The 13,512-nt window shown below is 36.8% G+C and overlaps 1 long non-coding RNA gene across 44 annotated transcripts in view; it reads left to right on the top strand.

The window, feature by feature from the left end:
* LOC110439935 (uncharacterized) overlaps positions 1-13,512 on the top strand; it is a 329,391-nt gene that overhangs the window by 228,815 nt on the left and 87,064 nt on the right. For 7 of the 44 annotated variants that reach the window (XR_015495914.1, XR_015495939.1, XR_015495915.1 and 4 more), the window contains 3 exons: positions 1,943-2,045; positions 3,933-4,093; positions 11,308-11,387. The exons of 8 other annotated variants lie outside the window; for them this stretch is intronic. This is a non-coding gene — a long non-coding RNA (uncharacterized LOC110439935). Of the gene's footprint in view, positions 1-1,942; positions 2,046-3,932; positions 4,094-4,317; positions 4,537-10,633; positions 10,677-11,307; positions 11,388-13,512 lie in introns of all 44 variants that reach the window. 29 more of the 44 variants (XR_015495935.1, XR_015495941.1, XR_015495898.1 and 26 more) reach the window with 10 other exon arrangements.

The raw sequence follows: 13,512 nt of genomic DNA on the forward strand, positions 1-13,512 counted from the left end.
GCAAGAAGGTCGCTGGTTCCGGCTGAGTCAGTTGGCATTTCTGTGTGGAGTTTGTATGTTCTCCCCATGTTGGCATGGGTTTCTGGGTGCTCTGGTTTCCTCCGCAGTCTAAAGATATGCACTATAGATTAATTGAATAAACTAAATAGTGTATGATATACTATTTATGAGAGTGTACGGGTGTTTCCCAGCACTGTGTTACAGCTGGAAGGGCATCCGCTGTGTAAAACATATGCTGGATAAGTTGGCGGTTCATTCCGCTGTGTCGACCCCTCATGAACAAAGGTACTAAGCCTAAGGAAAATGAATGAATGACACATCTCAGTCTGTTAAGTTTAAGGACAGGTTTTCATAAAGAGTGTATAAAGTCCTTTTATCCGTCATTCGAAATTGCGCTTGATTCTGGAAGACTTTGGAGTATCCCAGCTACATTTTTCAATAATAATTGTCTAAAAAATAATCATCAGTTTCCCCCCAAAATCTATGCAGAAAATGTGACGGAAAACTTTCATAGATCAAATTTCTCTCTCTCTTCTGGAATTAAATGAGTGTGGCTAAAGTAGCTGTGGCTTGAATCCGATCCCCCTATCCCATATAAACAAGTTGAATTTAGCTCCCCCTCCTGTTTAACATCCCACCAAACTTCTTTGATCCACTCAGAAAGGGAATTATTTTCCCCCTCCACCTCTATGTAGGTTTCTCCAAGTGAAAAACAGAAAGGCAGAGACTTAATTCATTTAGGGGGTCTCAGGAGACGGAGCCGGTGTCTAGACAGGCCTTTACTTTAATGTGTAAAATGCTCTTTCTGGCTTGCTCTGGCTCTCCGTGACACCTGTGCGAAGTCCCCGCCCAACACCCCATCCTCAATCCCCGTCTCTCCCTCTCTCTCTCTCGCCCTGTCTGCTCCGGACGCGGCTCTTTCTTCACTCAGAGGACGGGAGCGTGGGCTGAATCCTTGACCCTGCATCGAGCTGTCCTCTCTGGGCAATCTGGGCAGCTCTCTCCCCTGCCTGACATGCCCGAGTCCTTTCTGTTGTGCTATTATCAGCTGAGTGTTATTACCCCTCTTTGCACAGGAAAATCTGCCCTGATTTTCATTGACCCGTCCTGAATCAATGCTTTTAAAAATCTTAGACACCTTTTACTTAAGAGCAAAAGCATGCATTTTATGTTTTGACATGGTAGTATTGATCCGGCAGGCGGCAGAGGAAAGAGGGATGGGGGGGCTGGGCTAGTATGACAGCGCTCTCCTTCCTCTGTCTTTCCGTCTCCGTTCTCTTCCTCTCTCTGGCGTTTCTGTTTGTCTTTCCTTCACTTTTGCACCCTCCTCCTCCTCATCTCCGTGTCTGGTAACGCTGCCATCCTTAATGGCTTTCTCATGCTGGCTCTTCTGGTGTCCCCAGTGTTCCTCTAGACTTCTTAACTCTGATCAATACCACCCCCCCACAACCCCCCCCCCCATTTGCCCTCTGATAAATTATGGATGTAGCTCTCACATCACATCTAAAATTTCTATTGTGTTTGTCAATGGCTGATCGATATTCCACCTCCGCTCATCCTCAAAGCTCCTTTTTTCCCCCCTTCTAGCTCTTCGTCTTTCATCTCTTTTGCCATCCAGGTTTGTTAGCGTGCTTGTGTATGTTTGTTTATGATTTCTGCCTCTCTTTTTTTCTAATCTGAGGTCTCCTGGGTTAAAGGCAGAGCTGCAGCGTGTAGCAGACAACAAGAGACTGTAATGTTCAAATACGAGTATCCACCTTCTCGCTCCCTCTGCGCATTCCTTCACCCTCCAGACTTTCTTCTCTCTAAAGCGTCGTTAACATGTGTAGACATCAGTTTCAGACAAAATACTGAGGTTTGGAGATGCACGCGGCTTTTTCTCTAGGTTTGTGGATGAGGGGTCCCATTTGACACGAACCGCAGCTCTCTCTCATCCCTGCAGGCAGCGCTCCGGCTCAGCCCACCGCCAGGAGAGACTGCTGCCCCAAATAAACAGCTACAGGAGAGATGAAATGAAAGAGTGGATTACAGCGAAGGGAAAACAGGTAAACTTGCTCAGAGCTGTCGTTTGTGGGAGAGGCCACAGTTTGATTCTCTCAGATCTAACATCTTGTGGTTGTTAAAGAGAGGGAGAAGGAGACATAAAGAGAATGTCAAAAGAGAGAGAATGGCTAATACAATTTGGGTCGTGTTTATACACATTCAGCACATATCTGTGCCATGTGGCATAAACTAGATTTCTGGGAAGGAAAACGATGGGTTTGCATAATCAGACTAAACCTCATTTTGATATGTCCTCAAAAAGTTATTCAGAAAGTTGAAAAATGGATTCTTGTGTAGATGTTTACATTTTCTCACCCACAAATGGCTCCAAACCTTAATGATTTTATTTTTTCTCACAAAATATAGTTTGAAATATGCTGCCAATGAGATCTGTAGTAGGTAAAAAATAAATACTTTAAGAGTTTATTACTGCCATTTCCAACATTCTTTAGAATATCTTCTTTTGTGTTTCAAAGGAAAAAAGAAACGTAAACATGTTTGAGACAAGTCGAGGGTGAATAAATTCCTTTATTCAAGTAGAGGGTGAACAAGTAGAGGGTGTAGAAATGTATTCTTTCATTCTCTTTTTGGCTTAGTCCCTTTTTTTATGGGTCACCACAGCTGAATTAACATATCAGGACATGTTTTACACAACGGACACCCTTCCAGCTACAACCAATCGCTGGGAAAGACCCATACACTCTCATTCACACTCCTACTCTACGGCCAACTTAGTTAATTAGTTCACCTATAGCACATGTCTTTGGACTTGTGGGGGAAACCGAAGCACCCGGAGAAAACCCATACGAACACAGGGAGAACATGCAAACTCCACATAGAAATACCAATCAGTTGGAGCCATTGGCCGATTGATTAAATGCACTGACATATAGCACCATTGTGCTCACGGCGACCCGAGTTCGATTCCTGACTCGAGGTCTTTTGCCGGTCCTTCACCTCTCTCTGCTCCCAGTAATTTCTTGTCTGTAACCTCCACTTTACTATCCAAATTAAAGGTGAAAAACCCCTAAAAATAATGATTAAATTAAAAAAAAATGCCAACTGACCCAACCTATGCTTAAACCAGCAACCTTCTTGCTGTGAGGCAACAGCACTACCCAGCACTACCCACTGAGGCTTGGGTGGAAAAATGATGAATTTATTTATTTATTTATTTTAATGATATATATATATATATATATATATATATATATATATATATATATATATATATATATATATATATATATATATATATATATATATATAAGATGTTTAAGAATGGCATCTGTGCTATATTTTCATTCAGTAGACTTGACAACCATCAACACAAGTATTATAACAATGATTGTGAGGTTTTAATGATAATACTCCTTGGGAGTAGGGAAGCCCACACCACTGCCATAATAATAATTAAAAAAATATATATATATTTTTTTTTTCTTTTCTTACTGATGAAATTTGCTCTAAATGAGTATCTCTCAAACAATTAAAGCAGCCACTGGCTAAGCTACAGCCCATGCTTACAGAATACACAGAACAATATTGTTTGTGAAGATATTGGAAGTTTAGTTATAGTTATCATCAGTGGTGCGAAGTAACAAATTACAAATAAGTAGTGTTTCTCAGAAATTGTCAATGTCAATGCTAAGAATTTAGTATTGGTGAGGCTCCAACTTGATTGGGAGCATAAAAACAAACCATCACACAACTAAAAAAGTTTTAGAAAAAACTTGCTTACTATAAGATGTCCTTGATAAGTTTGGGCCCAAAATGGTGTAAAACATATACATTTTAAATTGCACTTTTATGCATTCCAGACGAGTAATGTTTGTATTCTTACTGTCAGTCTTTTTCAGACAGATAGATTATGCTGTTGTTTTGTGCAGGTAGAAGGCCACAGATCTTGTTGGTGTGTGTAGCTATTGTGTCTGGATGGGGTTTCAGAGTGTTGTTTGAGGACTACTGGGGTACAAAGTGATGCGAGAAGCTAAAGAGACTGGCTGACACTCAGAGAGGATTTTCACTGGGCTCTCCAAGTGCTGCTGAGGTGAGAGGTCACCCTCACACTGATGTGAAGTGCGCACACACACAAACAACCTATTACAATTCACCTTCTTGTGCACTCTTCTGCTTCACAATTCCATGCCAGTCCTTTTGTAACGCGACTCTTTTGTTTTCGGTTAAAATTTTATTGAATCATGACATTTCTGCGAATTGCAGTGCGAGTGTTTGTGTCATTCACAGTCTGTTCCTGTTCGCCTTGTTGTGTAGACTAGAGCCTAATTTCCGAGGGAAACATAAATGCAGTTAAATCCTCAGTGTTGGCCTGCCGTCCTGCATTGTAGCCGCAATGAATAATTCAGAGAGAGATCCTCTCCGCTGGAGGAGAGGGACAGTTACACACATTCCTGCTGGCAGAAAATCCATACTCTCTGACATCTTGCTTCAAACTGCAATTAATACAGACTGAAGCCGGATCTGTTTGAGCCGGTAATTGTTTTTAAGGTGAAGTGTTAAATGTGTAATTGTGGTTGAAGGTTAATTTCTGAAGAAGTAGAATGAAAAACAGAATAGAAAGGATGAGTGTGGTGCGGTACGCAAGAAATAGTGAAGGTGATTTTTTTTAGGACAAAAGAGAAGGTTCTTCATCTTCTTCTCCATTAGACCCCCAAATCCATTCATTCATTCATTTTCTTGTCGGCTTAGTCCCTTTAATAATCCGGGGTCGCCACAGTGGAATGAACCGCCAACTTATCCAGCAAGTTTTTACGCAGCGGATGTCTTTCCAGCCGCAACCCATCTACACACATTTACACACACACACTCATACACTACGGACAATTTAGCCTACCCAATTCACCTGTACCGCATGTCTTTGGACTGTGGTGGAAACCGGAGCACCCGGAGGAAACCCACGCGAAGGCAGGGAGAACATGCAAACTCCACACAGAAACGCCAACTGAGCCGAGGTTCGAACCAGAGACCTTCTTGCAGTCAGGCGACAGCACTACCTACTGCGCCACTGCCTCGCCCCACCCAAATCCAGTAGACACCCAAATAATACATACAAAAGGTAATAATGGACTTCATTCACACATGATATTTGGATTGTCAGTTGACTTTAGTTCCTTAAGTACTGTTTTCCTTTAAACTGTATACATTTAAACAACATTTTATAGAAACTTAATTAGGTCTGCATGATTATGATTGTAACTTGATAATGGGCAAATATTGACCAGATTTTTTCCTTAAAATTAATTTTTCTATACAATGTTTTATTTATTCAGTCAAAATGCTTAAAAAAACTTTTAAAACACTGTGGAAGTTTCACTATAATACGAATAAACTGTAAAGATTTAACAAATTATGAAATTATATAATACTAATAATTAGGGATGTCCAGATCCCATCACCTGATCAAAAACTGGGCCCGATCACGTGGTTTCAGACTCGATCGGAATGAGATGTTACCTCCCCCTAGTATTTCTTACTTATCATATTAGGTAGCCTATGACACAATCTGACACAAATCATAGAAATAAAGCTTCTTTTTTTATCTTTGTCAGGACAAGATCTAAAATGGTAGCCAAAAGGAAGCCAAAGGAAGGCTGTATAATTTTTATGGACAAACTTACTTTTTCTCTTTCTCTGATTTTGCTCCCTGGAGTATCTGACATGTACCTTATTCAGGGCATACGTTAGGGCTTTCCCTACTGTAATGCACCAAAACATTTAGGTGCCATAAAACTTGTCGCAGAGAAGCATTTTGGTTTTCTCTCGTTAACTGTAGGGAAAGAGTGAAATGAAATCACTTATGGTTTTTATGAACACCATAATACCAGTCATACGTGTAAAGCACAAATAATGTCTTTCAATTCGGTCAAGTTCAGTGGTCATCCTTTAAGCAATCTCCATCATTGTAAGCTGCTTGTTGAATTTTTACATGTTTGCTCACTTTTTTGCAAGCACGTCAAACGCACAAAATGGGCAATTTGCACCTCACCATGTTTAATCGCATTTTTGCATTGACTTCACATGTAAATCACTCGCGCTTCATCCATGTCTGCTTACGGCACAGGCTGCATAACATGTAATGTAATGATCGTGAGGGTTTAGGTGGCATGTCATTTTTCGAGAGACATTCAAATACGTCACATATGCTGCGTATGCAACGACTATAAGTCATGTGAATCATTTAATTGCAAACTGAAATAAATATATATTTGATTATATGGTTTGGAATTTGTTGTTTTATGAGATTATTTATTTTAATTTATTAATTTTACGGGATCCCCAAAATTTGAAACTTTTTGCTAATTTTGCGTTGGATTCAGTGATCACGGAATCGCGAAAAACTAAGGGGTCTTATATATATATATATATATATATATATATATATATATATATATAAAATTATAGATAGATAGATAGATAGATAGATAGATAGATAGATAGATAGATAGATAGATAGATAGATAGATAGATAGATAGATAGATAGATAGATAGATAGATAGATAGATAGATAGATAGATAGATAGATAGATAGATAGATAGATGTGTTTTCATAATTTTTTAACACATCTATAGTTATGCAGTAGCACAGAGTTAGACCTCTTTCTTGACTTCAAACAGAAACAGTAATGCATGCGGCATGACATCACTTTGTTGCAGGGACGTTATTGGTTAAATGCCGGCAAAGTAGAACATAGAATCCGCTTGAATCGGAAAGCGCGAGTATGTCTGCGGTCTGGAGGTACTATAAAGTTAATGACAACAACATTGCCAGAGCAAACTGTGAGATATGTAAACTTGGGATTGCCTGCCAGGTATTTTAAGTTAAGGTGCTATTTGTTTTTAGATAAGATTTTCTTTATATTTATTGTTGCACTAAAGTCCCAATGTGAAGATTTTATGTTATTTATTACTTGATTATTTAAGCTATTCAAGCTGTTGAATATTAAAATGAGGTGAATTAATCCCTCCTGGATCTGTTTCTTCGCACTTCTTCATTATTTTTTTTATGTATACTAGAAGTATCGGATTGCGGTTCGGTATCGGTAGATACTCAAAATCAAATGACTTAGACTCTGGTTCGAGGGCAAAAAACCTGATCGGGACATCCATACTAATAATACTTTGTCATATTAGTAATATATTAAATAGAAACGCATTTTAAATGATTATTTACAATAGTGTATTTATTTTTACAGTATTGTATGTCTATAAAATGTCGAGCCTTAACTTTTATTTTAGAAGAAAATTGTATTAAAACTTTTTTTCAAATATTTCTCTTTCATTGACATCATATTTATGAACTATTTATGACCATATTGAATTCCCTGACATTGTTAAAATGCAAAAAAAAAATTTGCTGACCAAATGTGAAGTAACACTTATTTTATGCACTTCACCAGTATCATATTTTGTGCTTAGTGAGTGTTAATCTCAGGTCCTGAACATATCGTTATTGTCAAGAATTTTAATATGGCCCTTACTTTTCATGGGCTGTCTAATCTGCCATCCTCTAAACGCAAAATCTATTAAATTCTATGCTGAAAACGCAACTTAACAATAGACAGAGAAGGAAGTTGAGTTTGAAAGCATGAAACAGGCTTTATGCTATATTGATTGTGTCATTGGTGTTTGACCCTTGTCTCCGTGGCGTTTCTCAGTGCTCCTCTAAGGATCATGTGTGCTGTCCTGCCACACATCAGCAAACTCAGCACTGAATTCACCCTCTCACACATAGACACACTAAAACCCGACACTGACCCGTGTCCCATTCGTAACTCAGAGAAACGGGATCTGAAGAGTCATAATCACATCACGCAGCCGACAGGAGCCACTGCGGATCTATACGCTGACACTGTGTATAAAGTCCAAACCACAGACACATTGAGACGTTTGCATACATAATGACTCGCACAAAAATGGACACGGGAAGCAAATGGAGTGCAAATGGAGACGTGTGCTTAAGTCACCTGCTTAAAAGGCCCTAGTAATCTCACATGTGTCTCATCTAGAGTTTCAGAAGAGATCCTTTAATGATGTGGGGCCACTGTCAGTTTCTGATGAAGGATGAGAGGGTCACGTAAGCCCCGCTAAGCTGTGGAACTCTAAATTTGTTCGGGTCTAGATGGACTTGGGCTTAATGAGGTGTCTGGATTTCCTGGGCTATACACACAAACACACACGCATACACTTTTGAGGCGTGCACTCGCTAATGCACCATATTACCACACGCTCACGCACTGACATTCAAACCCATTTTTTTGAAGACATATTCGCCAGTATAATTAGTCCACAGGCCTTCTGGAGCTCTCTGAGTGGCTGGTTGTCGCCGTCTTTTTGGCTCGTGAAGCAGTGACAGAATTAACAGCAAGATACTTTTTTCTGGTTCAGATGCATGGCCGTATCAAGGTTTTGATAGCTAGCTAGGATTGGGGGTTGTTAAGAATTGTGCAATAATAATGGCTTCAAATGGAACTAACTATATACACTATGGAACCTAGTCAGTTTGTCAACACTTTCCACATTTTTTCTATGCCTTGTCATGCTTTATGTGGATTATGAGAGGAACTACTGTTAAACTTTAAACAATCAATGAGGTGTTTTTATAATGGCAACAATGAGGTGGCATTGTTCTCCTTACAGTTTATCCATTAAATGTTAAGGCATATTATTAGAATTAGCTAATTACTTTCTGTTGACCATGTATTGTTGACGCATATTGAATACTGGGGAAAATAAAGGAAATAATCTTTATAACAAAACAAAATGCTATACTAATGTTGTTATTTTCACACTGGATAAAAATCAAGTATTTTAGTGATCTCCACACTAATGTTTTTCACTGTGTTAATGGATTATTTGTAGTACAAGCTTATTTTTTTAATGGAGGTTATTTAAACCGAAGGTGAAACCTACGGCTGGGAGAGCTTATTGTGCTGCAATTTAAGAAAACACATGCAATTACAAAAACATCAGCAAAATAAGCTGCATATCCTCAAAACGCAAACACATTTAAAAAAAATGTGCTGCATTTTTAGAGAATGTAAACATTATTTAATCGTGCTGCATATTCACACAATACAAAAAAATTACCAAAAAACGCTGTATTTCTCACAACACTTTCAAATAGCTCGGAACACAACCGACCCTGAAAGGAGAAAGAAATGGGCTAAAACGCTAAACCCTAAAATGTTATTTAGGTTATGGTTAATTAGGCTAATACAATATAAAAGACAAGGTAATCAGGATGTTTAAATCAACAATCAAAAAATGCACTTTTCAAAGGTCACCTACAACTTTACTGAGCAACAGTCATGACACAGCGAGGCCGCCACATTTTTGGGTCCCCTTGAGCCATTTCCGTTATGCTCCATTCTCTTTGCAAGTGTTGTGAGAAAATGCATCCTGTTTAAGTAAACTGTTTTCGTTGTGAGAAAATGCAGCACATTTGATTAATTTGCTTGCGCTGTGGGAAAATGCAGCCACTTTTTAAAAATGTGTTTGTGTTGTGAGGATTTGCAGCAGGTGTGCTGTCAAACGGATGAAAATCTTTTCTTAATTTGCTGCCTTTTTTTGTAATTGCATGTGTTTTCTTAAAGTGCAGCACACTGAGCTCTCTCTGCCACTGTAGAAAACCATAATTTGCAAGATACATTCTATACACTGAAAAAAAAAAGTAAAAAAAAATCCAAAAAATCAACATTTTGGCATATTTTAAGATTCATAATATCTTTTTCCTTATGCTTTTTAATTGTATGGGAACATTTTTGAAGTTGAAAACGCTAAAAAAAGGGACGTTTATGAACATTTTAATAGCTTGAAGTGATCGATTGTCTGGGTTGGTTCTGTAATGTAAATTACATTACAAAAAAAAGAAATGTTACTAAACTGCCCGTACCTCTTCGTTATTTTACAGGCTTATTTCTCTCTATATTATTTCTTATACAATATATTGTTTCAAATGGCAATAAAATTCGGTCTTTTAAACTATATGTTCAACATCTAACGTAGAGACAGAGCAGAGATCAAGGTTTCATCATGCAATTCATAACTAGAAATAAACAGAAAGCACATGAATTCCAAACTACGGAAATGTATATTTAACTTTTTTGTACAGTGTATGGAGGTTTAATGAATTTTAATTTTAGCATGATTTTGTAAATGGTTAGCTAACTACTAATCCCTCATCCTGTCAAGTGTTTTCATTTTTGTTATCAGTTCATGATTATTATGCTACCGTTTTGAGAGGGTTTGACAGTTACATACAGACAATACAATGATGATCGTTTCATGTGTCTTACCGAATGTGATTTCCTCAGCAATAAACCATCAATATACTTTTTTTTTTGTATCCAGTAAGCATGTGTTGCCAGATGTTGCCACGAAAAGCAAATACAAGTTCAAATCTTGAATTTTGCAATGTAATATCACTAAACCCAACCTTATTCCTCCTAAAGAGATTCCATCCAAAAAAAGAAAAGTCTATCTTCATTTATTATTATTTAATAAATAATAATAATTATTTATTATATATTATTTTCTCCAACTACATTTTCCTACTTTTGTGTTCAACAGAATAAAAAAACTCATAAAGGTTTGGAACCACTTGTGTATGAAAGTGAGTAAATTTTAAATTTGGGTGAAATTCCTCTTTAATTAATTAATTCCATGGCCTAATTACTTTATTAACTTTGTCATATTAAAAATCTTGCAGCTCAACACTAATAATAAATAGATCTTGCAACATGACCGGCCCATACAGGCTTATTTCCTAAGCGTATGTCTTGACATGAATTTATTCAGCGACATGATTTAAATATATATTTTTTTCATACTGTAGATCAAACTTCTAATTTGATACTTGAAAATGCAAAGTTTGCACAGGTTTGGACCTCAGTGACCTCATAGCTGAATACGAGCCTGTTCAGACCCTTTCCTAGCTTAGCACACTATTATGGCGTATAACCATTTGGAGACATTAGATACACACACGTTATGGGGCACATGTGCAGATCTGTGCATTTCTGGTGTGTGCGAGGTTGCCCTCATTTCCTCTCTGCTATGGGAAGATCGGTTTACTTTCGGAATGGTTTATGTCAGTTTGTGCACTTGATGTATAATGAATTTTCACTTGTGTGTGTTTTCTTTTAAAAATATTTTATGGCTGTTTAATATTGAGCATTCCGAGTTCGTCTTTATGACAGAATGAAAGTGGTACAGCGATGATCAAACACTCACTCTTGTTCCAGGTCAGAGTAGAGATGAGTCTGTGGTTGTGCGACTCCTGAGAGAAATAGAGAGACGGAGATAAAGAGAGAGATCAGAAACGGTAGGGCTCAGGGACTCACATAAACAGTCCAGCCTTTTCTGTTTTTGTCACTAATTGTTCACAACATGTCAGAAACTTTATGCTTTCTAAATGTGGAACGACTTGCCTTTGATGTGCAGAAGCGTTTATTGTTTCTGAAACAGCAAGAGACGTGTAGTACGTTCTTCATCAAATTAAAATATCTCTTATTTTTTGTTTACTTTGTTTAAATTATCACCTCAAATGAAAAAAAGTCTTTCATATTGTTTTTTTTTTAAATATATATACACTACCGGTAAAAAGTTCGGGGTCAGTTTTTATTCCATTCTTTTTTAAAGAAAGTTATTCTGTTCATCAAGGCGGCATTTATTTAATGTAAAAAATATTAAATTGGTAAATATTTATTTACTAAATATTTATTTATTAATTATTTTATGTAGCTTCAAATGAAATTATTACTCCAGTAATTATTGCTTTTACTATTATTACCAATCAAAATAATTATATCCAATATTACAATGATTTCTGAAGGATTATGTGACTGAAGACTGGAGTAACGAAGCTTAAAATTCATCATTAAATTAACTGGAATAAAAGATTACATTAAATTATAACTTTCGAACAGTTATTTTATAGTGCAATAACATTTTACAATTTTACAATTTGTACTGTATTTTTGATTGAAAAAAATAGAGCCTTGGAGAGCAGGAGAAGCTTATTTTAAAACATTTAAAAATCCTACTGACCCCATACTTTTGACTGGTAATGTATATTAACAACATTTCAGCCTTAAACACATACATATTAATTAAATGTATCGCATTTCAAATGTCATATGTTTAATAATTATGAGATTACTTTTACATAATTTAAGTTTTGAACTCTTCAAAGAAAGTTATTTTCAAATCTTTTCTACTATTTATATAAATATACACATTTTTACACAGTCAAACGTATTTAGAATACTCAGTATGTTTTATCTAACTGATTATGCAATGTTGCAATTAATGTAATTTATCACAAATAGGTTGTACATGACATTTGACTCTGTGTCATTTAAAACTATTATTGCATGTAGTTTTAAAAACTAGCTTTAAGGGTGAGGCAGTGGTGCAGTAGGTAGTGCTGTCGCCTAACAGCAAGAAGATCGCTGGGTCGTTGGTTTGAACCTCGGCTCAGTTGGCGTTTCTTTGTTGAATTTGCATGTTCTCCCTGCGTTCGCGTGGGTTTCCTCCGTTTTCCCCGACAATCCAAAGACATGCAGTACAGGTAAATTAGGTAGGCTTAATTGTCCGTAGTGTGTGTGTTTGTGTGTGTGTGTGTGTGTGTGTGTGTGTGTGTGTGTGTGTGTGTGTGTGTGTGTGTGTGTGTGTGTGTGTTTTGTGTGTGTTTGTGTGTGTTTGTGTGTGTTTGTGTGTGTGTTTTTGTTTGTGTTTGTGTTTCCCAAAAATGAGTTGCGGCTGGAGGGCTGCGTAAAAACGTGCTGGATAAGGCGACCCCAAATTAATAAAGGGACTAAGCCGACAAGAGAATGAATGAAAGTAGCTTTTAAAAAAAAAGAAGATTATTAACATTTCATGTGATTCAATTTTACTTAAATGTATTACACATAACAGCTTAGGCCAAACCTTAACAACATAACATAAAAATAATTAAAACAATACTCATTAATAATATGATTACTTTTTTTTTAGATAAAACATTGTGGCTTTAAACTTTTAGATATTACCAACAATCAATATTGCTGTCTCATGCTTTTTTGCAATCTTTTTTTTTTACTTGTGGAAATTATGTCAAGCCAAATAAAGTTTCAGCCTTTTGAGTCTGTAAAGCAGTTAATAATACACAATTCGCTTAATGTTAAACTGCGTACATAGTTTAACCTTTAATTTTGTAAAAAAAAAAATATATATATATATATATATAAAGTTTAGTGGTTAAAAAAAATTAATATATTGAACAATTCTGAGACAAAACATACCATTTGCACATCATGGCCTTTACTAGGGGCTTTAATCACATGATCTTGAATGCGGTCATTTCGGCTAATAAAATTGCCCAATTTAAAATTAGCATGTAGTATGCTTGAGCATTGAACTATGCTTGAGACAGTCACACTATAGTGCAGTTTTAAGATTTGGCTCAA

The sequence above is a fragment of the Danio rerio genome, chromosome 7 (genome assembly GCF_052040795.2).
Source record: "Danio rerio strain M-AB ecotype USA chromosome 7, GRCz13ab, whole genome shotgun sequence".
Lineage (NCBI taxonomy): Eukaryota > Metazoa > Chordata > Actinopteri > Cypriniformes > Danionidae > Danio > Danio rerio.